The sequence below is a fragment of the Bubalus kerabau genome, chromosome 1 (assembly GCF_029407905.1).
Source record: "Bubalus kerabau isolate K-KA32 ecotype Philippines breed swamp buffalo chromosome 1, PCC_UOA_SB_1v2, whole genome shotgun sequence".
Classification (NCBI taxonomy): Eukaryota; Metazoa; Chordata; class Mammalia; order Artiodactyla; family Bovidae; genus Bubalus; species Bubalus kerabau.
The window spans coordinates 194,088,463-194,116,008 of NC_073624.1; the positions used below are offsets into that span (position 1 = coordinate 194,088,463).

The 27,546-nt window shown below is 39.0% G+C and overlaps 1 long non-coding RNA gene across 1 annotated transcript in view; it reads left to right on the plus strand.

Moving 5' to 3' along the window:
• The window catches only part of LOC129628873 (uncharacterized), a 53,723-nt gene extending 31,748 nt beyond the window's left edge, over nucleotides 1-21,975 (plus strand). Inside the window, exon 5 of the long non-coding RNA XR_008702959.1 lies at nucleotides 21,622-21,975. This is a non-coding gene — a long non-coding RNA (uncharacterized LOC129628873). The remainder of the gene's footprint in view (nucleotides 1-21,621) is intronic.
• Nucleotides 21,976-27,546: the final 5,571 nt, after the last annotated feature.

A 27,546-nucleotide genomic window follows, 5' to 3' on the forward strand; every position in this document is an offset into this window, starting at 1 on the left:
GTTGCTTATTTATTTTATACATAGTAGTTTGCATCTTTTAATCGCCTACTCCTGTCTTGGCCTTCCTTCCTTCCGTCTCCCCACTAGTAACCACTAGTTTGTCCTCTATATCTATGAGTCTGTTTCTGTTTTGTTACACTCATTTGTTTTACTTTTTAGGTTCCATATATAAGCAATAATATATGGTATTCATCCTCCTCTGTCTGAGCTATTTCACTAGGTATAACATGCTTCAGGTCTACCCATGTTTTTGCAAATGGCAAATTTTCATTCTTTTTTAAAGTTGATAGCTCAGCTGGTAAAGAATCCACCTGCAATGCAGGAGACCTGGGTTTGATCCCTGGGTTGGAAGATCTGCTGGAGAAGGGAAAGGCTACCCACTCAAGTATTCTGGCCTGGAGAATTGCATGGACTGTATAGTCCATGGGCTCGCAAACAGTTGGACATGACTGAGTGACTTTCACTTCACTTAATATACTTAAATATATACACCATATATCATAAATATATACTTTAATATATCATAAATATATACCTTTAGGATTTCCTTTAGGAAATCACTCCTAAAGGAAATGAACCCTGCATATTTATTGGAAAGACTGATGCTGAAGCTCCAATACTTTCGCCACCTGATGTGAAGAGCTGACTCACTGGAAAAGATCTTGATGCTGGGAAATATTAAAGGCAAAAGGAGAATGCGGCAGCAGAGGATGAGATAGATGGCTAGATAGCATCACCAACTCAATGCACATGAATTTGAGCAAACTCCAAGAGAAGTGGAGGACAGAGGAGCCTGGCATACTGCAGTTCACAGGGTTGCAAACAGTCAGACACAACTTAGTGACTGAACAACAACATATATATACATCACATCTTCTTTATTCATTCCTCTACTGACACTTAGGTTGCTTCCACATCTTGACTATTATTACTCTAAATAATGCTGTTGTGAACATGAAGGATCATGTATCTTGTTGAATTAGTGTCTTTGTTTTCTTTGGATACATATGCAGGAGTGAAATTGCTGGATCATGATAGTCCTATTCTTAGTTTTGTGAGGAACCTCTATACTGTTTTCCATAGTAGCCACACCAATAACATTCCCACCAACAGTGTAGGAGGGTTCCCTTTTCTCCACATCCTTGCCAATATTTGTTACTTTGGGCCTTTTTGATGATAGCCATTCTGACATATGTGAAACAATATCTCATTGTGGTTTTGGTTTGCATTTCTCTGATGATTAGCAATGTTGAGCATCTTTTCATGTATCCATTGGTCATTTGTATGTCTTCTTTGGAAAAATGTCTATTGAGGTCTTCTGCTCATTTTAAAATTGGGTTTACTTTTTTTTATATTGAGTTGTATGAGCAATTTATATACTTTGGATATTAACCCCTTTTCGATCATATCATTTGCAAATATTTTCTCCCATTCAGTAGACTGTCTTTTCATTTTTGTCAGCGGTTTCTTTGGCTGTGCAAAAGCTTCTAAATTTACATAGATCACATTTGTTCATTTTTGTTTTGGGTTCCACTTCCTGAGGAGACTGACCCAAAAGATATTGCTGTGATATATGTCAAAGAGTGTTCTACCTATGTTTTCTTCTAAGAGCTATCTGGTTTCCAGTCTTACATTTAGGTCTTTAATCCACTTTGAGTTTATTTTTGTATGTAGTATGAGAAAATGTTCTACTTTCATTCTTTATGTGTCCAGTTTTCCCAGCACCACTTATTGAAGATACAGTCTTTTACCCTCTGTACACTTTTGCCTCCTCTGCCATAGATTAATTGGGCATATGTGTGGGGTTTATTTCTGGGCTCTCCAGTCTCTTCTAATGATGTATGTATCTATTTTTGCGCCAGCATCATGCTGTTTTGATGACTGTAGGTTTGTCCCATAGTCTGAATTCAGGGAACATGATACCTCCAGCTTTGTTCTTTTTTCTCAAGACTGTTTTGGCTGATCAGGCTTTCCTGGGTGGCTCAGTAGTAAGGAAACTGCCTGTGATGCAGGAGATGCAGGAGAAGTAAGTTCAATCCCTGGGTTGAGAAGACTCCCATAGAGGAGGACATGGCATTCCATTCCAGTATTCTTGTTGGGAAAATCCCATGAACAGAGGTGTCTGGTGGGCTATAGTCCACATGGATGCAAAAGGTCAGACACAACTGAAGCAACTGAGCACACAAATTACATTTTACATTTAATTTTCTTTTGCTTTTTGTTTAGTCCTTGATGGTATAAATTGATGCAAATGCCAGGAAGGCTGTGACTGTGTTCTCATCACCTTTGAGTGTCTCTACCATTCAGCCCTTTGTCACTAGCTGAGTTATCACATATTTAATATGGTATTTATTAAAAAGAAAGAATTTATTTTTTTCTCCAAGGAACCAATGGCTTGAGCCTACATGTAGGACCCTTCTGATGTGCTCTGTGTGTGTTACTGTGCACCAGCTTTCCTAGGACTTACCACACTGAAAGGATCATATTTCTTTACACTGCCACCTCTAACATGAAACCCCTTGAGGACAAGGACAGCACTTCAGTCATTTATTCCCTCATTAGGCACAGGTTGTTAAGTGCCTCCTAGTTAGTGCTTAGGCCTTAGACCATTCATAGAGATACCACAATGAACCACATACATCTCATGGAACATACAGTCTGATGGGAAAGGCAGCCAATAACAGAAACACATGTATACTTCAAAGTAAGAAATCTGAAAAAAAAAAAAAAAATGAAAGATGCTATTAGAAAGAATATCAGGGGACCTTACTGAGGTGGAGAGGTGAGTGGTAGCCTCCTTGAAGAAGTAACATTTAATCTGAAACCTGAAAGGACAGGAATTTTTCAGAAATAGAAATTGGTAAGGATGATCCAGGCAATAAAAGTAGAGGAAATGGGTGAAATAAAGCTAGGGAAAGAGAGAGTCAGGTCACCCAGGGCTTCATAGGGGCATACTGAGGATTTCTATTTTAGCTTCAGTGCCATTACCACTATTAAAATTAAAGTTTTAAGTAAAAAAAAGCAATATGGCTAGACTGAATTTCCCAAAAGAATACACCTAATACTGTCAGTCAGTCAGTTCAGGTCAGTTCAGTCACTTAGTTGGTTCTGACTCTTTGTGACCCCATGGACTACAGGACGTCAGGCTTCCCTGTCCATCACCAACTCCCGGAGTTCACCCAAACCCATGTCCATTGAGTTGGTGATGCCATCCAACCATCTCATGCTCTATCGTCCCCTTCTCCTCCCACCTTCAATCTTTCCCAGCATCAGGGTCTTTTCCAATGAGTCAGTTCCTCCCGTCAGGTGGCCAAAGTATTGGAGTTTCAGCTTCAGCATCAGTCCTTCCAATGAATATTCAGGACTGATTTCCTTTAGGATGGACTGGTTGGATCTCCTTGCAGTCCAAGGGACTCTCAAGAATCTTCTTCAACACCACAGTTTAAAAGCATTAATTCTTCAGCACTCAGCCTTCTAGTCCAACTCTCACATCCATACATGACTATTGGAAAAACCATAGCTTTGACTAGACAGAACTTTGTTGGCAGAGTAATGTCTCTGCTTTTTAATATGCTGTCTAGCATCACTGACTCCATGGACGTGAGTCTGGGTGAACTCCGGGAGTTGGTGATGGACAGGTGCTGTGATTCATGGGGTCGCAAAGAGTCAGACACAACTGAGCGACTGAACTGAACTGAACTGAGGTTGGTCATAACTTTTCTTCCAAAGAGCAAACGTCTTTTAATTTCATGGCTGCAGTCACCATCAGCAGTGATTTTGGAGTCCCCCAAAATAAAGTCTCTCATTATTTCCCCATCTACTTGCTATAAAGTGATGGGACCAGATGCCATGATCTTAGTTTTCTGAATGTTGAGTTTTAAGCCAACTTGCTCACTCTCCTCTTTCACCTTCCTCAAGAAGCTCTTTAGTTCCTCTTCACTTTCTGCCATAAGGGTGGTATCATCTGCATGTCTGAGGTTATTGATATTTCTCCCAGCAATCTTGATTCCAGCTTGTGCTTCACCCAGTCCAGCATTTCTCATGATGTACTCTGCATAGAAGTTAAATAAGCAGGGTGACAATATACAATATACAGCCTTGATGTACTCCTTTCCCGATTAGGAACCAGTCTGTTGTTCCATGTCCAGTTCTAACTGTTGCTTCTTGACCTGCATACAGATTTCTCATGAGGCAGGTCAGGTGGTCTGGTGTTTCCATCTCTTTAAGAATTTTCCAGTTTGTTGTGATCCACACAGTCAAAGGCTTTGGCATAGTCAATAAAGCAGAAATAGATATTTTTCTGGAACTCTCTTGCTTTTTCGATAATCCAACGGATTTTGGCAATTTGATCTCTGGTTCCTCTGCCTTTTCTAAATTCAGCTTGAACAACTGGAAGTTCATGGTTCATGTACTGTTGAAGCCTGGCTTAAGAGAATTTTGAGCATTACTTTGCTAGCATATGAGATGAGTGCGATTGTGCAGTAGTTTGAGCATTCTTTGGCATTGCCTTTCTTTGGGATTGGAATAAAACTGACCTTTTCTAGCCCTGTGGCCACTGCTGAGTTTTCCAAATTTGCTGGCATATTGAGTACAGCACTTTCACAGAAATAGTGTAGTGACAGAATGGAGGAACCACCCAGGAAAGCAGAGAGAACAACAGGGAGAATACTATAGTCATCCAGGGCACTCGCCATCCTCAAGTGTCCCTGGAAATTTAACCTTTCTACTGAATAGTAGCTGGATTACTTGGCTTCCACTGGGCAGAGAGACTTCCACATTAAATATTTACTTTATGTTGGTTATAAGGACCTTAAAATGCTATCCAATAATATTTTTCTGGAAGCACAAGATATGTTTCTCTCAGTTCAGATAATCTGACTAGTAATGTTATTGTGACTCAATTAAATACCATTTGTAAAATATCAAACACATCAACTGACTAGTGTAAGTGATTGAAAAATAATAACTCCTGGCACTTCCTCTTTATATGATCTTCTCTACAACATGGTATATTGGTATTACTTCATTTAAACCGTGATTTCCTCTCAGAAATATAATATAGCCCAATATTCAAATGTTTTAAGTTTTTACAAATTCTGTTATTAAATAAAATTTTCAAAGTACATCAAAGCTATATATCATTCATCTATGCACTCAAGTGTACTATAATCATCAATAAAAGTCACCATACAATCACTATCAACATGATTCCTGAAAAGGGTAAAGCCCTAGTGAACATTCTTCTGAACTGGCTCCATACCCCACTGCACTGAGTTCAAAGTCAGTAAGACAGAAGTGATAAATGAGTTAGCATGACCCAATATCAATAAATACTCTGTCTGCATGGATTTTATCCAAGACAGTTCAAAAATCTGGAGGAGTGAAAAATAGGCCAGTGGCAGAGTTCCTGGAAAACTAAGATATTTTGAGAAAGTTCTGAAAGACCTATAATCAGAATAACATCCAAAGAGAATAAAATAGGTGAAATTAGAAAGACTGAACTACAAAATATGAAGAAAATTGGTATGACTGACACAATGAATAAATTCTTGTTGAAATAAGAGTGTAAAAATTTTACTGATAATTACACATGGGCTTCCCTGGTGTCTCAGATAGTAAAGAATCTTCCTGTAATGTGGGAGACCTGGGTTTGGTCCCTGGGTTGGGAAGATCCTCTGGAGAAGGCAATGGCAACCCACTGGAGAATTCCATGAATAGACCATGGGGTCGCAAAGAATCGGATATGACTGAGTGACTAACACTTTCAACTTTCAACACATGTGAAGCATTAGACATTTCAGTTGATTACAAATTGATGCAGTTATTGACTAATCTTCAATTACAGCTCAGTTCTGATATTTCAAAAATTACTGACTTCATTCCTCCTCCAAATTGACTCCCTATCCTTTTCTACCTTGCTCACTATCTAGGGAAGCTGAATTGCATGGATTATACCAATAGGCTCCCAAGTCCTATGACCTCCAGTTTGGTTTGGCCGGAAGGATACAGAGAATGGGAGGAAACGAAGGCCAGAGTATTTGTTTTCCTAATTGCTACTCTGTTATTTCACCTTGCACAGCCTGTGTCCTTGACAGAAGGTCACTTTTCCACTCTAGGTGGCTGCTCTATGAGATAATCTCTCCTAGATTCTGGTAATATCTCCTTCCCATTGTCCATTCAGCTCTGGGGATGTTGAAAGCTTGCTTCTGTTAGCTCCAGGTTTCTGCCTTTCTTTCCCTCTTGTGTACCCACCAGTACCACACGCACACACCTTGGTAATCAGTCTCTTTTATAAATAAACTCTTTTCAAATTATTCTAATTTGAGTGTGATAGCTTTTTCCTTTGAGGTCCTGCCTGATACACATAATTCCTGACAAGCTATCTCTGCTAGACCTGCATTTCTAAAACTTCTGCTGTTCATGTAAGGACTCTATAGTCAGATAAGTCTAAGAAACTTATCTTTTTTCTTGTGCCATAGCACTGAGTTCAGAAGCATCCTTGAACCAGATTTGAGCAGCCTAAGCTAGGGAGAAGGTAGTAGATGGGGGTTGTGTTCCTGCCCTGAGCGTTTTGTACCAAAATGTGCTCTGCAGTCATATATTCATGTACAATCTTGAGAGACTGATGAGCTGTACCTAGCACCTCATGACGAGGGGATGTCCAGCACATAGCCCAGCAGTCTGCCTATAAATAACTCCAGCCTTCCATATTTAAGGTAGACCTAGAGGAGACAGATTAGCTTCCAGAAGCTCTGATGTAATTCATGTTACCACTTGAAACTGTCTGACACCCTGATAAGATTTTGAGGTCTGCTGCTGCTGCTGCTAAGTCTCTTCAGTCGTGTCCGACTCTGTGTGACCTCAGAGATGGCAGCCCACCAGGCTCCCCCGTCCCTGGGATTCTCCAGGCAAGAACACTGGAGTGGGTTGCCATTTCCTTCTCCAATGCATGAAAGTGAAAAGTGAAAGTGAAGTCGCTCAGTCGTTTCCGACTCTTAGCGACCCCATGGACTGCAGCCTACCAGGCTCCTCCATCCATGGGATTTTCCAGGCAAGAGTACTGGAGTGGGTTGCCATTGCCTTCTCCTTTGAGGTCTAAGAGCTTGCATATATACCTAAGAAATGTTGCTTTTCTTTCTGTTCTTAACTGTGGCTTCTCTGGCTTCATTCTCCACTCTCTGACTATATCAGCTTTATATAACGTACCCCAGTATCTCTGCATCTGCTTTCACAATCAGTGCAAACCTACTCTTTACATTTATTAACACAATAGTCATGTGGCTTACTGTCTTCATGATTTACACCTGATTGGCATACTTTTCAACCAATTTTAATTCACTCTTTATTTTAATGAATATTGAAAGTGAAAAGTGTTAGTCACTCAGTCATGTCCAACTCTTTATGACCCCATGGACTGTAGCCCGCCAAGTTCCCCTGTCCATGGAATTCTCCAGGCAAGAATACTGGAGTGTGTTGTCATTCCTTTTTCCGGGGGATCTTCCCGAACCAGGGATTGATCCCAAGTCTCCCACAATGCAGGCATATTCTTTACCATCTGAGCCACCAGGAAATTAGTATATACTATATTAAAAAAAATCAGTAAAACCACAGATTTGACATGCTAGTTAAATGATTTCTTATACATGTTAAGATAAATATATAACACTGTTGAGTTTCTATTAACAAAGTAAGCTCTGGATCACCCTTTCTTTGAAGTCAACTGAAAGTCTTAGATTAAAACTCAAATAATCCTCATAAAAGCAAAGATGAGCTGTCAGTAAACAGTTCCCTGATGCTGCCCCAAACTTAGATTTTCACAATCTTATGTAGGTAAGAGTAAGAGATAAGGATAAGCTTCAAAGCCTAATCAAAAGGAAGACTCAAAGGAGAGAAAATTTCCTCTGCTTATAAAACTTGACTCTCAAGTTGTAAACTGCTCAAACATGAGAAGAAATAAACTCTCCCTATATAAACACTGAAAATAGAGGAGTAGTTATTATTGAAAATCTGGGTCTAAAAAGTAGCCTTCTTCAACCTAAACCTATACTACCCAGGCAGACCAAAATTACTCAATTCATAAATGTAACTCAGAGTGATCTAAGAAATATAAGGCTCCCAAGATTAGTTGAAGCAAAAACAGCCCTAATCTGGAGGAATCACGTAGATCCTACCAGAACCAGACAAACAGGCACATTCTAACTTATATTCAAGAGAAAGATCATCTCTTAAAGTTTCTGAGAATTAAAAAAGTAGAAAGATCCTAAAATCATTTAATTAGATGAATATAGCCTCAAATATCATAATCTGACAAGGGTACTACAAAAACAGAAAATTATAGGCCAATCTTACTTAGGAACATAGATTTAAAAAACCCTAATATAACATTAGCAAATTGATTCCAACCATGTATAAATGCAATATACCACAACCAAGTAAGCTTCATCACTGAAGCACAACCCTGATTTAATATAAAACCTATTACTATAGTTCACCAGTATAACAGATTAAAGGAGAAATATATGATTATCCCAGCAAATACAGAATTGTTGTAATTGTTTAGTTGCTAAATTGTGTATGACTTTTTTGGACTCCATGGACTGTAGTTCGCGAGGCTCCTCTGTCCATGGGAATGCTCAAGCAAGAATACTGGAATGAGTTGCCATTTCCTATACCAGGGGATCTTTCCTACCCAGGGATTAAACCTAAGTCTCCTGCCTTGGCAGGTGGATTCTTTACCACTGAGCGACCATGGAAGCCCCAAATACAGAAAGAGCTCTTGATAAAATACAAAACCATTCAAAAACAAAACCCATGAAGTAGAAATAAAAGAGAATTTCCTTAACTTGTTAATGCTTATATACCAAAAATCTACACCAAATAAGACACCTAAGAGTGAAACAGCAGAAGGAATTCTGCCACCACTCTACCTAAATTCTTCCATCAGTCACCATTTCTCAGCCCAAGAAACCACTCTTGCCGCTACCTCTTAGTTAAATGTCCAAGGCAAGTTTCAGATGGGTATGTGTGGTATGCTAGAGGGTGGTTAATGACTTTTTCCTTTAAGAAACCAACCCTCAGTTTTCAATAATTTATTATTATCCTCACAGCAGAACACTCTCCCTCATTTCCTGGCCCAGAATCTTAGCCCATGCTCTCAGCAGTACCACTGCGTGTTTTTACCCTAGTACTCAGACCAACAGCAGTCAATGGGTGCTTCCCACTCTCCAAGAACAATTTTTGCTTTTGTGGAAATTCAAAGTGCAAATAGAGCTCTCAGAGTTTACCTTCTACATCTCTGCTGCCAAGTCACTTCAGTCGTGTCTGACTCTGTGCAACCCCATAGACGGCAACCCACCAGGCTCCCCTGTCCCTGGGATTCTCCAGGCAAGAACACTGGAATGGGTTGCTCTTTCCTTCTCCAATGCGTGAAAGTGAAAAGTGAAAGTGAAGTCACTCAGTCGTGTCCAACCCTCAGTGACCCCATGGACTACAGCCTTCCAGGCTCCTCTGTCCATGGGATTTTCCAGGCAAGAGTACTGGAGTGGGGTGCCATCGCCTTCTCTGATATAGTCACTAGCTACATCTCTTCTGTAATCTAAAAATCCTAGAGAAAGTCATGTCATAAGCAAATACGAAAAAGGCTGCATTTGCTTTCCCTTCTTTCCTTTATCGTCTTCTAACCACTAAGAGGTTTTTAAGCATTCTTTACGATCCTTTCTAACTCACTCTCATTACTGTCTCTTAATGAACCCAGAAGCCACAATGCCTTCTGATAGTTGGTTTCATCTCAGACCAACAGTTTACCAACAAGGGGAAAAATACTGATTCAAAAAAACCTTCTTTGAAGGTTCTAATGAGTTGTTGGAACAATGTGTGCTACAGAACATGCTCAGCAATCCTGGATGTGGACCCAAAAGTAATGGGAACAAGTCTAGGCAACCATAAAAGTTAACAGCAACAGTTAACGTTCAGTCCATGAGATCACAAAGAGTCGGACACAACTTACCAGCTGTGTCAGGTATGTCAACAACTGTGTGCCCAACACTGTTCTACTGTTCTAACTCATTCATTCCTGAAAACAACCCTATGACATGGGTACTACTGTTGATCTCATTGTATAGCTAAAACACCCAAGTAATAGAAAGGCTAAGTCACTTTTCCAAGGTCACACTGAACGTAAATGGCAGAGGTACATCTTGAACCTATGAAGCAGTTTAGAGTTTCCACTCTGAACCACTGGGCTCAGTTTTAAGAACTAGGACAGTATTAAAATTTTCTTCAAATAAACTTATATCACTTTCTGGATCCTCAGATGGAAGGAAATGTCATCTTAGTCATACTAGAGTACCTAATCAAATGTTTGCAGTTCCATGGGTTGGGACTCATCTTGAGTGCAGTCCCAGATGAACTCTTATGTACAGTAGATCAGAATTTCACCTTAAAATGTCACATTAGTTGTTGTTGTTCAGTTGCCAAGTTGTGTTGGACTCTTTGTGACCCCATGGACCATAGCGCACCAGGCTCCTCCATCCTCCATTATTTCCTGGAGTTTGTTCAAATTAATGTCCATTGAGTCAGTGATGCTATCTAACCGTCTATCCTCTGCCACCCCCTTCTCCTTCGGCCTTCAATCTTTTCCAGCATCAGGGTCTTTTTCAATGAGTCCACTCTTCATATCAAGTGGCCAAAGTATTGGAGCTTCTGCTTCAGCATGGTCCTTCCAATGAATATTCAGGGCTGATTTCCTTTAGGATTGACTGGTTTGATCTCTTTGCTGTCCAAGGGACTCTCAAGAGTCCTCTCCAGCACCACAATTTGAAAGCATCAATTCTTTGGCATTTAGCCTTCTTTACAGTCCAACTCTCACACCTGTACAGGACTATTGGAAAAACTGTAGCTTTGGTTATATGGCATTGCCTTTGTCGGCAATGTCTCTGCTTTTTAATATACTGCCTAGATTTTTCATAGCTTTCCTTCCAAGAAGCAAGTATCTTTTAATTTTATAGCTGGAATCACCATCTGCAATGCTTTTGGAGCCCAAGAAAATGAAATCTGACACTGTTTCCACTTTGTCCCCCATCTATTTGCCATGAAGTGATGGAACCAGACTCCGTGATCTACGGTTTTGGAATGTTGAGTCTTAAGCTAATTTTTTCACTGTCCTCTTTCACCTTTATCAAGAGGCTCTTTAGTTCCTCTTCACTTTCTAACATTAGGGTGGTGTCATCTGAATATCTGAGGTTGTTGATATATCTCCCTGCAATCTTGATTTCACCCTGTGATTCATCTAGCCTAGGATTTTGCATGATGTACTCTGCATATAAGTTAAATAAACAGCATGACAATATATAGGCTTGACAAACTCCTTGACCAATTTTGAACCAGTCCATTGTTCCATGTCTGTTGGAACATGGTTCTGTTGATTCTTGACCTGTATACTGATTTCTCAGGAGACAGGTAAAGTGATCTGGTAGTCCCATCTCTAAGAATTTTCCAGTTTGTTGTCATCCACACAGTCAAAGGCTTTAGCGTAGTCAATGAAGCAAAGTAGGTGTTTTTCTGGAATTCCCTTGCTTTCTCTATGATCAAACAAATGTTGGCAATTTGATCTCTGGTTCCTCTGCCTTTTCTAAATACAGCTTGTACATCTGGAAGTTCTCAGTTCACGTACTATTGAAGGCTAGCTTGAAGGATTTTGAACACAACCTTGCTAGCATGTGAAATGAGCGCAATGGGACAGTAGTTTGAATATTCTTTGACACTGTCCTTCTTGGGGATTGGAATGAAAACTGACCTTTTCCAGTCCTGTGGGCATTGCCAAGTTTCCCAAATTTGCTGGCATATTGAGTGAAGCACTTTCACAGAATCATCTTTTAGGATCTGGAATAGCTCAACTGGAATTCCATCACCTCCATTAGCTTTGTTTGTATTGATGCTTCCCAAGGTTCACTTCATTTCGCATTCCAGGATGTCTGGCTCTAGGTGAGTGATCACACCATTGTGGTTATCTGGGTCATTAAGATCTTTTTTGTATAGTTCTTCTGAATATCTGAGGTTGCTGATATTTCTCCTGGCAATCTTGATTCCAGCTTGTGATTCATCCAGCCTAGCATTTTGCATATTAATATGTGTCTCTAAAATAGCATTTCCTCCAAATCTCCACCAACTTGAATGGTAGGAAATTTTATTTCAGTTGAGTTTGTAAGGACTTCTTCCTTTTTTGGCTTATGCAAGAAGCCCAGAGGCACATGTAGGCCAGGACACTTGGGAAAACTCTCCGTGCTCTAGTCCCCTTGGTTTGTAGTCCAAACAGGTCGCAGCAGTTATGTTCATCATCCCATTCTGCCTGGAAACTTGAACTCAAAGGCTTTGCAGGTGAGATGGCAAGCTTGAGCCCAGGACCGGTACCAAGATGGAGTACCACAGTACTTGGTACCCAGCCTCCGAGGAAGCCACCCATCTAGTCCCCTAGAAGCCCCAACAGTCCCTGGAGTCCTGGGAAACCGCAGGGTGCAGAAGGCCTCAGACAACTTTCTCCACATCCAGTCCTAGAAGCTCCTCCTCAGCTATACCCAGTTCCTGGAGATCCTTCTCCACTTAGACAATCGGACTTCACTGCTCCATGAATCCACCCTTAACAAAAACTCTCAACAGGTATTGCTTTTTGTCTGGCAACTTTTACTTCTGGCTCTGCCACACAAAAGTCATTATTAACTTCCTAAGGTAAAGGAACAAAGACTTGGCCACTATCTTGGAAGATGAAAGAAGAAATTGCCTACGGCAAAAGGACAAAAGAAGAATTGTTACTTCAGTAAATTATCTTACATCTTATATATATTTAAACAGTCAAAATAGATATAGTCTAAAATATTAATAATGTGTTTCATGGGTTCCTGAGCTTTTAAATTGCTTTTTATTTCTTTCAGTCATATTTTTCAGGTTTTTTATAATGAATGAATATTTATGATGTTTTCAAATGTTGATTTTTCATTTAAAAGTGTGCACCTGGGTTTGTTGTTAACTAATTCAAAAGTTAAATGCTTCCTTCATTTAAGAATGCCAAGAAGATTTTGCAATTTGAAATCAGGCAAATATATCTCTGTAGTATATATGGCATGTGATTTTTAGTCAATAGTGACTGCATACATAGGTTCTATTTTAACTTAAAAAAAAAAAACTTTAGAAAAAAATAAAAATACTGTTCAGTTTCTGGGGGGAAAGAGGAGGAAATGACCAGCCACTAACAGAGAAGTGGGAAAATGACAGTTGCATCCATTGGGTCCCCATTCATATAAAAAAATGGACTAAAAAACCACTTCAATTTGTCCTATCTCACCTCAGTCACTTTCTTAGAGAAAAACTTTTCTTCATAATTCAAAAAATTGGTAGAATTCAGAAACAATGAACATTTTATTGTGGCAGACCTAGTACATTTTATATCACTCCCAATGACATCAAGCACAAGCCATGGTTTGACTAGTAAGATTAAAATTTATCTCACAGCTACTCAACCCCAGCACAATTGGGGTTTTATAACCAATTTTCCAAAGTAGATTGTCCCTCCTGATGCTGAAGGGTAGACAGTTTTGAGTGTGTGTATTTTTATAGAAGAGGAAAACAGACCACCCCTGAAGTTAGGGTATTTCTAATATATTTGAAAGTACAAATAGTTTTTCCAGAAGAGGAGTAAAATTTCTAAAATGCTGGAATTTTCCATATTCTAGTGGTTTTTCTAGAAGAATAGAAAAATAAGTTTCTTAAGTACTTATGTTGCATTCCTAAGAAAAGTGTTGAATCTACTGGCTTCCATACATAGATTAGCAGTGAGACAATAATTAGAATTCTCACACATTTTTCAGGATGGCTTGTTACTAGTGCATCCTTGATAGTGAGCTGGTCAGTGTAATCAATTGCTTCTACCCTTGGTTTTTAACTATAATTTACTGTTAATTTAAATTCAATACCACAGATTTAGTTTTTTAAAAGGTGTGGTGACATATATTTGAATCCACAGTGTTAGCTTTGGTGGGGAAAAGGGAAGGTTAGGATCATCTAGAAAGTTATACGTGAAATTATATACGGTATACGTACTCAGTCACTTCAGTCATGTCCAATTCTGCACAACCCTGTGCCTGTCAGGCTTCTCTGTCCATGGGATACATTTCAATATAAATCATTCACACCGTATTGGTAAAGAAGATGTACTCAGAATTCACTATCTCTAACCATCACCACTCTAAAACATAATGTGCTTAAACAGTGATATCCACAATTACCAAGGTCCTTTATCATTGTATAGTAAAAATAAGCATGGCTTTTTAAAAAGTAAAAGGCTTTAAGAAAGAACTTTGATTCATACCACTCTATAATGTCAGGCTTAAAAGTTAATTTAAACAGTGGAGTCAAGTCAACTACTGTCAAGTAAACTCCTTCCAAACATCCTTAATGTTTTCAAGGTAAAAAGCAAAAACACCAAAATGAAAAACCAAGATGTTATATTTTCTTAAATATATATATAATTGAATGCTGATATAACTTAAGATGTCAGTATAAGGAAAAAGGGAAAAATTAGGACCTCTTCGTTATCTCTTATATTAACATCATGGGTTTTTTTGTTTTTGTTTTTGTTTGCTTTTAAATTATATTTGTTTTAAAACATGTTTTTTTTTTTTTTTTTTTTTTTTTAATTTTCATTCAAACATTGCATCAGTTCAATTCAGTTGCTCAGTCGTGCCCGACTCTTGACAACCCATGGACTGCAGCACACCAGACTTCTCTGTCCATCACCAACTCCTGGAGTTTGCTCAAACTCATGTACATCGAGTTGGTGATGCCATCCAACCATTTCACTCTCTATCGTCCCCTTCTCCTCTTGCCTCAATCTTTTCCAGTATCAGGGTCTTTTCAAATGAGTCAGTTCTTCCCATCAGGTGGCCAAAGTACTGGAGTTTCAGCTTCAGCATCAGTCTTTTCATTGAATATTCAGGACTGATTTCCTTTAGGATAGACTGATTGTATTTCCCTGCAGTCCAAGGGACTCTCAAGAGTCTTCTTCAACACCACAGTTCAAAAGCATCAATTCTTCAGCGCTCAGCTTTCTTTATAGTCCAGCTCTCACATCCATACATGACTACTGGAAAAACCATAGCTTTGACTAGACAGACCTTTGTTGAAAAAGTAATGTCTATACTCTTTAGGTTGGTCATAATTTTTCTTCCAAGGAGCAAGCGTCTTTTAATTTAATGGCTGCAGTCACCGTCAGCAGTGATTTTGGAGCCCAAAAAAATAAAGTCTCTCACTATTTCCATTGTTTTCCCACTTATCTGCCATGAAGTGATCGGTCCAGATGCCATGATCATAGGTTTTTGAATGCTGAGTTTTAAGCCAGCTTTTTCACTCTCCTCTTTCACTTTCATCAAAAGGCTCTTTAGTTCTTCTTCACTTTCTGCCATAAGGGTGGTGTCATCTGTGTATCTGAGGTTATTGATATTTCTCCCGGCAATCTTGATTCCAGCTTGTGCATCATCCAGCCCGGCATTTCACAGGATGTACTCTGCATAGAAGTTAAATAAGCAGGGTGACAATTTACAGCCTTGATGTACTCCTTTCCTGATTTGAAACCAGTCTGTTGTTCCATGTCCAGTTCTGTTGCTTCTTGACCTGCATGCAGGGCTTCCCTGATAGCTCAAACATTGCATAGAGACCAAAAAAAAAACAAACCTTTAGAAGATTATAAAATTAGCATTGTAGAAGGAATCACAAATGAGCCATCAAGGAAAAAAGAAATAGCTACATAAACAGAGAATGAGAGCAAGGAACACTTAAGGGAGGTTGTTGTAAACTTCAAACGCCCTCAATGAAGCACACATCCCAAGAGTCTCTCCTCTGTCTGACTCTAGTCTTGCACGTGACCGGCCTTGGTAAATGGGTCACTAGCACCCATAATGTAAGCAAAAGCTTGTGTGCTTGTACTTTAGGACTTACTCTCTTGAAATGCCCCATCTTGGAATCCAATTCTGGGTACATCCAAGAAGCCATGCAGGGAGGCCCAAGTATAGAAGAACTGGGGCCCCAGCTAGGCTTCCAGCAAGGGGCCAGTACCAGTGGCTATTCATGTGAATGAGACTATTGTGGACTTTCTAACCTATCCTGTGCCCCAACCAATCCTATATTAAGCAGAAAACATTTCCCAGTCACACCACAGATTTATGAGAAATAATAAGTTCTTATGGTATTAAGTCACTATGTTTTAAGACAGTTGGTTTCATAAGCAATAGACAGCTTTTTAAAAAGAATGAAGCTTCAGTTCAGTCATTCAGTCATGTCCAACTCTTTGTGACCCCATGAATTGCAGCACGCCAGGCCTCCCTGTCCATCACCAACTACCGGAGTTCATTCAAACTCATGTGCATCGAGTCGGTGATGCTATCCAGCCATCTCATCCTCTGTCGTCCCCTTCTCCTCCTACCCTCAATGCCTCCCAGCATCAGGGTCTTTTCCAATGAGTCAACTCTTCTCATCAGGTGGCCAAAGTATTGGAGTTTCAGCTTCAGCATCAGTCCTTCCAATGAACACCCAGGACTGATCTCCTTTAGGATGGGTTGGTTGGACCTCCTTGCAGTCCAAGGGACTCTCAAGAGTCTTCTCCAACACCACAGTTCAAAAGCATCAATTCTTCAGTGCTCAGCTTTCTTCACAGTCCAATTCTCACATCCATACATGACCACTGGAAAAACCATAGCCTTGACTAGACGGACCTTTGTTGGCAAAGTAATGTCTCTGTTTTTTAATATACTATCTAGGTTGGTCATAACTTTCCTTCCAAGGGGTAAGCATCTTTTAATTTCATGGCTGCAATCACCATCTGCAGTGATTTTGGAGCCCAGAAAAATAAAGTCTGCCACTGTTTCCCCATCTATTTCCCATGAAGTAATGGGACCAGATGCCATGATCTTAGTTTTCTGAATGTTGAGCTTTAAGCCAACTTTTTCACTCTCCTCTTTCACTTTCATCAAGAGGCTTTTTAGTTCCTCTTCACTTTCTGCCTTACAGTTAAAAATTTTCATAAGAAATCCCAGACACTGCTGATTTTTTAAAAATCCTATTGACTTCAAGAGGCTATACACACACACAAAAAAATATGCAAAACAAAATAATGGCATCAGACTAGAATCTAGAAGATAATGTAAGGGTAGAATAAAGGTATTTTGGGGTTAACCATCTCAGAAAATTTGCCTATAAAAATCTTTTCTCAGTAGGATATGCTCTACCAATACAAAAGAGTAAATTGAGAAAAAGGAAGACATGGCATCCAGCAAATGAAACTCAATATAAGGGCAATGTAAGATGTCTTAGCTTAATTGTAACAAGAAGCCTCAGGACACCAAATGTGCACTTGGTCTAACAATAAACACTGCAGAACAGAAAGTTCAAAAAGGGATGTCACTCATGGGGAAAAAAAAAAGTGAGATTGATGTCTTATCTGTTGTACTTGATTTATGATTTTATTGTGATTTTATGTGAGTTCCACATATCTGAAGATTGCTAGCAATGAGTGAATACAAAATAAACAAAAATATTAAAAGAATTCATTACCAATTCCAAGAAAAACTAAGAGTTTTACCAAACAGTAAAATATCTCTACACTATAAGCTTAGTTGATAATAACATTAATATAGTCAAAGGAATGTAGACCTTCAATATTGATATAACCAAAAATTATGCTATAACTACATTGGAAGTGATGGATAGTATCTATAACTGAGAATCAGGAAAATTCCAAATAACTTTAAAAAGCAGACTATTTAGAAATATAGCAGAAGAAAGAACTAATAGTTGATAATCCTTGTCCCTGAAAGCAGAAACGGGGGAAACGGGTATGCAAGAGGGGCTGCTGCCTATTGTCATAGGCCTTATTTTCTTCCTTCATGTTTGAAAGTGTGTGCATTCACTTGCTTTTATAAAATTTATAATTTAATTAAAAAAGTGTTTCTATCTATTGCAGTTACAGGTATAGTAAGGGTTTATTTTTCCATATCCTATCCGTTGAAATACCAGACATTCCTTGGTACGTCAAAAAGGAAGGAATGCAAATACTTCAGAAAATAGGAAGACCATAGTGGATTTACCATGTGTGAGCTGTCTAATTCACTCTCTACATTCCCTGAGAGGGCCCAGAACTCACTTTTTTCACCAAGGAGATATACATTAGTGAAAATAGCACCAACATTTTAGAAAGGTATTTTCATAATAGTTCTCTTGGGGATGTTACTGGGAGTAATGTCCAATGAATCAGATTCCTTGGTTTTAGTAAGATGTCCATTATGTGGCATTTAATCCGCTGAGGGAAAGAAAGTATAGTTACTATAGCAATCAGAACGTTCCAGCCAAGATAGTCTGGCAATGATAAATCAACTCTGGAGTTTCTGGAGTTGAAACAGAAGGACAACCCACTAAAGTCTTACTTGACTTAAATAATAGAAAAACTCTGGGGTCTGGTTAAAAAAAGAAAAAAAAGACTACCAAAATAGATATTAAATCCTTGATATCTCTCTCAGTTCCTAGAACAAAGTTATTTCACAGACCCAAGCCTCTATCAATAAAGAAGAGGTTAGTGATCTTGAAAGATAATACAATTGCAAGTAACAAATTTCAGGGAAGAGATGCATTGCATAGAGATAAGAGCCTGTTTTTGAGAGTCAATCCACCTGAATTCAAATTCTGGCTCCATCTCTTACCAACTGTGTGATTTGGGATATTTATTACATTAACTGTGTTACAGAGAAAGACAAAATTCAAATATTTAGAGAAATATAAGACATTGTCTGAGAGCCAAAAGGTTTCCCAGGGGGTGCTAGTGGTAAAGAACCCACCTGGCAATGTAGGAGACAAATGATGTCGGTCAGGAAAATCCCCTGGAGGAGGGCATGACAACCCACTCCAGTATTCTTGCCTGGAGAATCCCATGGACAAAGGAGCCTGGCGGGCTATAGTCCATGGGGTCACAAAGAGTTGGACACGACTGAAGGGACTTAGCACACATGCACACTGAGAGCCAACACTGATCGCTAAGAACCTAGGATTCTAGTGCTATCCACCTCTATCCACAAAATGAAAACTAATGTGCATTTGTCCACATCAAGGTAAACTGGGTCTTGGCCTCCTACACAACATTGCTTCTGACCAAGGTTTTTACTTTACATTAAACAAGACCAGTGGACACATTGGTTTTATCATGTACGCAACATCTAGAGTCAAAATAAGTAGAATAGGCTGGTGAAGATTGATTTAAGTCATCATGTAGGAGAAATACCTTGAAAATTAATGGCGTGGTTCCTCAGATGCAGTACCTGTTTTGAACCAGCAAGAAGTAAGTGGATTCTGTTTTTCTCAAAGCCAAGTTGTATTAATCCAGGAACCAAGGACTGGAAAGATGGTGCTATTCACAATTAGTGTGGAAGTGAAAGTGTTAGTCACTCAGTTGTGTATGACTCTTTGCTACCCCATGGACTGTAGCCCACCAGGCTCCTGTATCCATAGAATTCTCCATGCAAGAATACTGGAGTAGGTTGCCATTACTAATGATACTTCACAAAATTTTTCTTTCCATTCCATCATCTCCAGGCTCTACTACTGGTGTGGAAATAATAGAAAATAGAGGAATGCTTTCAACATTTAATGGAAGTGAGACTTCCACTGGGCCATTTTACACTCCTCATGTCATTATGAAGGAAGACAGAAAAAAGAGAGAGAGAGTATTTTAGCCTTCCTTGTTTGATTCTAGTTCTCAAGGAAAAATAGGATTGCTGTTATACAATGGAAGCAGGGAGGAGAATAAACAGAACACCTTCTCATATTACCAAGTCCAGTGCTAAAAGTTAATCAAAGACTCTGGCAATCTATTCAGGCAGAACCACCAAAAGCTTAGATCCCTCAGGAGTGAAGGTTTGAGTGACCCCACTGGGTAATGAATTCCGGCCAGCTGAGGTGCTAGCAGAGAGCAAAGCAAACAGAAACACTTGGTGGAGGAACAAAGTTATAAATACCAGCTACTGCCTTGCGGCCAGTTGCAGAAACAAAGACTAATGCCACTATCTATTTTTCCTTCCTTGTTGAGTCAGGGCTTTATCTACACATTTTAATAAAGTTTCCTTTTCTGGAGGAGGTTTTCTGGTACTAAGTATTGATGTAATACATGCCACGAATGGCAGAATTCTGAAGTGGGATTGCACCAAAACTAGAGAAAATAGACATCATCCAGAGATTCTGGACTTGGACCCTGACTCACTTTGGGCTCTCTGCCTTTGGAAAAGGAAGAAACACATCTTAAGTTGTATGTGGAATAGTTACATTACCTTGGGTGAAGGTATTTTTAACATAAATGTGTGCAGAACAAATAGAGGTAGACAAAAGAATAAATTAGGATGGATATTTGTCATTTGTTGGCTACATAAACCCCTCCGAACTGGGAGGAATCCTGATTGTGTGAGTCTGGGAGAGAGACGTGGCTCACTCCTGACACACAGGAAGCCAAGTGTGCCCTCCTCCTCGTGCCTCAGCAGCAACAGGTACATGTGCCTAGTCTCGTACATGGAGCTCTCCTCCCCAGTTTCTGTACCTTCAGTGAGTGACGCAGAGATGAAAGTTCATGGTGCGCTGTCAGTAGCAGGGATGAGCAGTGATAATAGCTTTACTGTCGGTACACTGGCAATAGCAGAGGCAGCGCTCTAACCGGAGCATTTCAGAGGCAAGACCCTGCCCGGGCTCTCATTTTCTGGCCTCTTCTCATCTCCTACCTTTTATCCTTCTAATAAATTCATTCTCCTTAAATCAGACAGAGTTGTTTTCCATTACTTAGAAGAGCCAAGTGAGACAAAATTGCTTCACTACTTTAGATGAGGCGGCCACTTCATCAGGGCTAATCCATCTGAAAGCAGGAAGGGGAGAATATATGGCTTTGTTAAGAGACCCTTTCTGCCTACAGCCAGGAACCAAAGACGTCAGAAAGTCAGATAATGCTGAGCCAAAATCTCTGCCTCGAGCTAATATAAATGAGAGAAAAATAAAGGAAGAAACATCACAGGATTTACACCTGAGACCTGGAAAAGCCTGACCCTTTGCCTGTCCAGGCACTAACTCTAATACACTTTCTGCTTGACAAAGGTGTCAACTACCTATGCATACACTTTTATATACAATTTCAGAAATTCAGGTCCCAAAAGATCTTCCCTGTCCTAGATGTCCAAAAACAGAGTAATTCAGCAGATAAGAAGTAATTAAGTGCAAAGATGCTGCCATAATGGAACCCCCGAAATAGGTATGGCTAATTAAACTACTGATTAATTTTTGGAAACAGCACAGAATTGAGAATTATATTCAGCAAGACAGCAGAGGGGGTAAAAAGTCTACAAAGTGAACTTCTGTAAGTCAAGGCAGAAACTCAAAAACCGTATAAACTTTCCACATAAATAACTTTTCTTTACAATTTAATGACTATACATAAAACAGAGTTTTGCTGCAGAGTGTAATACTGGTATTAACTCCTCTTTACTCAGTCAGTTTTGAAATATCTTCTTTCCTTTTACAATATCCAAATGAAGTTTTTGTCTTTTCCTCTTCCAGGTTTTTTGTTCCAAATGGACTACAGCCCAACATTGCTGAAGGGAGAATTTCTCCTCTGCAGTCAGGGGCTTTCATAGAGGCCAATAATTCAAGTTTCCTCTGTTAATCTAAACCTAGCACCGGAAATAAAGATTTGGTCCTGGCCAGCTATCCCCGTTCAGCCAGATACAGCTGAATTTATTTGAAGGTATAGCAAGGCGGCGTAATGCCCAAATGCAATCTCTATTTCAGACGTTCCTGGTGAGCCCCAGACTTCCCGTGCACTCCCTCTCTCAACACAATCATCCAGATTCCCCAAAGCAAATAAATGGAATTGACTTAGAGGCCTACCTCTCCCCTCCTCACCAGTTCTCTCAAAGCTGTCCACTTCTCTACCATTCCCTTGGGCAGACCCTTCTGATATCACAAATGAATTACAAGCAGTAGCCCCTCAAGGCCTCTAGAACTTTAACCTCCTCTGCTCCACCCGCAATAGTATGCATGTTGACTACACAGCACACCAAAATGACTTACTTAAAACAAATCCTTTCTCTGCTTAAAATTATCCAGTGGCTACTCACTGCCTTAGGAAGAAGTCCAAGCACCTTAGCATATCTTCAGTATGCTAAGTAGCCTCTATTGCCAATTGAGTGCAATTTTTAACACTTCTTGCCTTGTAGTTCTACTTGCATTTCCCCATATATATCATGTTTTCTTGTCCTTAGGCTTTGCCTGGAGAGCTTTGAATGTCTTTTTCTCCACACACGTATTCCCCTAGCTAAATTTGCTCCTCCTTCTAACTGCAGTTCAGATATTGCCTCGGCCAGAAGCCTTGCTGATTGCTCAAACCTTAACACTGTGTCTGAAGCTCTGGAAAGGCTATCGCCAAGTTGTCATTGCCTATTTGTCAGTATCCCCAAGGCAGCCAACTGTGTGCTCTTCAATAGCAGTCTATCTACTACCCAGTAAGCAATAAAAAGTCTCTGAATAAATGAATGATTCATAAACTGAGTGCTTTTCTGTTATTAATTTCCACTCCATAGCTTATTTCCACACTTTGTAGGCAATAAGATATTCTTCAGTTTTGTTTTCTAGAGTCTCATCCCTGTCCCCATGACCTTCAAGTTCTACGTCTATACTAAAGCAATCCTTGATTTATTTATTATGTAAGCCAGAAATAGCCAAGCTGACTGATGGAGATAAAACATTGCTGAATGCAGAAGACAAGATTATTACATTTTGAAACTGTACTTTGTCATTTGATATTAAAGAAATAAGAACCTATCACTTTGAAAAGAATGGCACTTGCTTGACCTAGTGAGAGTTAAGACACACTGTCACACCCAGGGGTTACAACTCGTGAACTTTATAAAAAAACATTCAGCCTATTTTTTGTAGGAAAATTCCTTGTTTTCTGGAAACCCGAAATTCATGTCAGCCCCTGGCTGACCATACATTTCATCTTTTTATTCTAATCTTTTTTTGTTGTTGTTTAAAATTGAGGCCTGAAATCATACACTATTGCAGAAGAGAAATGTACAATTATACTTAAAATGCAAAGACCTCCAAACTTGTCTTCTCTAAAAATTCATCTGAAATTCAAGTAAAAATGAAAGTTTTAGTGGCTGTTTTCTCTGAAGCCCAAGTAGGAAAATTACTGTTCAACTGACAAACATGAAATATATGACGAAATTCCATTTTACAATACAGCCACTTTCACTGACAACCCTGATCACCTTTCTTACAGTCAAGTATACCATCAATATATCTAATTTGGGAAACTATGTTTAGAATTGTCAATTCTTCCATATGCTTTACCTTAAAAGATATGGAAGAGAAAGGATATTAATGATGCTGAGTTAATTCATTCTTAAAACAGATATTGCAGAAGTTAGAGATGCAATAAGACTTGTAATTTTGGATTCATATCATTTATTAAAAAGATGAGATATGAAGGGCCTGAAGTTCCCTTTTAGGATTGTTATAAAACATTACAGCAACAGAATTCTACTACTATGTATATATTTTAAATAATTTTCTCTCTTTTGCATTTTGTGAACTATACAGAAATAAATGAAAACTTTGAGTGCCTGTAAGACTAGGTATCCGTATGACCCTGCTGACATTTTAATTTTGTAAAATTTTTAGCAACTAAGATATGTTCCTAGGAAAAGCATAGGGTATTAATTTTTCCATTTTAATATAAAATACTGATGGACACGACTGAGCAACTGAGCACATGAACTGACGAAAGCTGGGAAATTGTGAATGAGAACATTTGAACCACAATAATGTGATTATGGTCAAATCTCATAGTTGGAACTTTGCATTTTAAAAAAAAGGTGTTTAAAGGTTCCATTTGTTTTCAAAGTCCAGTAGTTGCATAACTTTCCATAAGTGTTAATATGAGTTAAGAGCAGATCCTGAAAAAAAAGTTTCCTGAAGTATTTTTATTATTTATATTTCATTTGAGACTAGAGGGAAAGTAATACTCCCCATGAGCCAATGAGCAATGGTTAAAGTGTTCAATGGAATATGGGAAATCCATTACTCGTTAACAAAAAGGAGTCCTAAATTTGAATTTCTGCCTTATCTCTCTCTCTGTTATGATCCTATTATTCAAACCTGGGAAGGGGGTTTGATTGAAGAAGCCTTTATGAAATTGTCAAGCCATAGTAAGCTGAAGGTGAGGATATGCTATAATTTCCCTCATGCCCTGCATTATAATTTATTATTAAAATACCAGATTGGTATCAAATGTGAGAATGCAGTTGCATCTGATGCTTATGAATTTTGATACCATTAGTGCATTAAAAGACACCGTGGTTTGCCCCATCTGAGGGAAGTTAACAATTCATACACAAGTTTCATATTACACATCTTCAGTTGATCACTCTTAGGGGACTCAGTGAGTGCTGGACTTTTTATAAAAGATCTGAGCTTCCTGGAGTTGAACCTAGAGAGACTTTTCAAAGACTACTGCCATATTTGGTCCCTTGACAAACCCTTTTTGAAAGAGAAGACAAGGATAACCATTCAGATTTCATTGTTCTATTCAGCCTAACTGAAAAAATATATAGTTGATACTCTATTTCAGGTATTGTCTCAACAATGAAGTGAGGGTTGTTAATCTTGTATGAAGTAATATTGTATAACAGTTTGACATTCTCATACAGAGAGACAAAACATTCAGGCCAATGATAAGACACAGAATCTTCACAGTGTTTATTCTACAACACTATAAAACTAGTGCTTTAACCATAGAAAAATTTCAATACCAGAAAAACAAACCCTTTTACCTTCCAAGTATCTAATCAGTTCAGTTCAGTTCATTTCAGTGGCTCAATCATGTCCAAATCTTTGAGACCCCATGGACTGCAGCCCGCCAGGCTTCCCTGTCCATCACCAACTCCCAGAGCTTACTCAAACTCATGTCTGATAAGTTAGGCCATTTCTTTCACTTCTGTGTAGCACTAAAGAGAAACACAGAGGATCTATGAATTTTCATGTTGCATTGGTACATGCTGCTCACTCTGAGATCTAAGGAAGGCTTCCACTACATTTTACTTTCAGTACTACAGCCCCTGGGCGTTAGCTTCCATCTCACCATTTCCCTGATTACTCAGCCCTGGAATATCAATGAAAAAGAATATTTATTCCAAGTCCACCATTGTAAATCCATCTTAATACCTGAAGCAAACATCATTTTATTAACTACATAGATCTAGACTGATGTAATGAGGTGGATCAAGTACCCATGGCAGGCAATACGGTAAAGCAGAAGGAGCAAAGACCTCATGGTACTTTGGCTTCAATTCTAGTCAAGATCATCATTTTTCAGCTGTGTGAAAAAGGAGGGCTATTACTGATTGATTGGTAGTCATTTTACCAATCCATTGTGTTTCCAATTTCCCAAAGCTAAGTATAAAGTTTCAACCATTTATCATTATCCTCAAGCTTATCATTCTTCTACCACTCTTTGACTCTCAATGCATTACAAAATCCTTAATTACTGAAAAAAAAATAGATGCACTGGAATGACCTTAAAACATTTTTAGTAGACTTCCAATTGTGCCTGTAACCTTTCGCTATGCATCTCATAGTACATTATATGTGTATATGCAGGTAAGTGGTGGAGTAATGGGTTCACAGCTTCCTGGAATATTAGTTTATACTAAAATGTTTAGTGATGAAAAGATGTGAATTATTAAATTTATAAAAGTTGCACAAACACATGGACATAATATTAGCAAACTGTGGCTTTTCCATGGTGGCCAATCTTATATTTCTTTCTGTGAACCTGAAGAGTAGAAAGTTTTCATTAGTAGTATGTAATTGACTAATCTGGTTTATAATATTTCAATTATTATAATTGATAAAGATTTTTCACACTGTAAAATCATGTGAGAAATGTAACAACTTTTCTAAAATATATATCCTCTAAGATAAACATATCATCTCCACTAGCCCCCAACCACCATGCTGCTGCTACTGTTAAGTGGCTTCAGTCGTGTCCGACTCTGTGTGACCTCATAGACGGCAGCCCATTAGGCTCCTCTGTCCCTGGGATTCTCCAAGCGAGAACACTGGAGTGGGTTGCCATTTCCTTCTCCAATGCCTGAAAAGTGAAAAGTGAAAGTGAAGTCGCTCAGTTGTGCCCGATTCCTAGCGACCCCATGGACTGCAGCCCACCAGGGTCCTCTATCCATGGGATTTTCCAGGCAAGAGTACTGGAGTGGGGTGCCATTGCCTTCTCCGAACCACCATAATTGGGCTTTAATAAAAATAGGAATGAAAATATCTCTGGGTTGCCAAGTCCAGGTGGTGGCTGAAGTACAGTATACATCTTTATCACCATGGGTAAATTCAACATAGTTAATGAACAAACAGTACAGTACAGGTACCAGGAATCAAAATGGACACTGGGCACTACAAGATTCCAGTGTGTACTAGTGGAATGTCATCTTGGTTTTCACATCAAAAATAGAGTCAGTATGACCATGCTAGTTCCAAGAATGCCAGACCCACAGAGACCTCTAGCTGAAGTGTGTTAATCGTGGAACCACAGAAGTAGCAATGGTAGGTAGTAAGATTTTACTAGCTCTGTATAACCAAAAATATTCTAGAGACCAACCTGAGTTATCCACTACAGTCACGGCCTCTGGGCCAGTTTTTCAAACTTAGAGGTCCTTGAGTAAAGACAAAAATCACACTCTAAAGAAGGATTTACTATAACACCATACATAGGTTCTCTAGCCTTTTCTTGCAGTCTTCCCCAAAGAAACTTAAGATGCTTTGCATTGTGAAAATTAAAGAAAGGTAGTATTTTAGGTGTTTACTACCAAAACATTTTAGGTGGTTTTGGGTTATGAGCTAACCTTAGTTCCAGAAACCCATTAAATTATTGTGGTCTGACAGTCAGAGTAAGGTTAATAGGGTAAGTTCCAAAATGGAGTACTTGCCCAAGGCCAGTGGAACAACAAACCTATTCAATGATTATTTTCTTAGCTTAATGATGTATATTTGAATGGCTATCTTTAGCCACTGGTTGAATCCCTATCCTAGCTCACTGATCTAGAGTAAAAGTTTATGGTAGGAAGGGCCAAATGCAACATATGAGTGTTCCTCAATCCAGAGCCTAATATACTAACTTTCATAATACATACAAATTTCAGGCATTTAACCCAATAGCAGTAAATTTCTTTGTCATGTGAAACTCCAGTATGAGTGTTCTTGGACAGTGGCATTCATTCACAGATATTCAGCATCTTTGCCTCTTAAATCTCTGCCATAACCAAATGTTCCAGCCAGTGTTCTAAGAAGAACATTGTTATCCTCTGCATCTACTTGATCACATGGGGTCTGTAAGACTGCAAAAGCAGCACAAGACTTCTTAAATGCCTTCCCCTGAAAATGGTAGCTTACATTTCATTGGCCAGAACACAG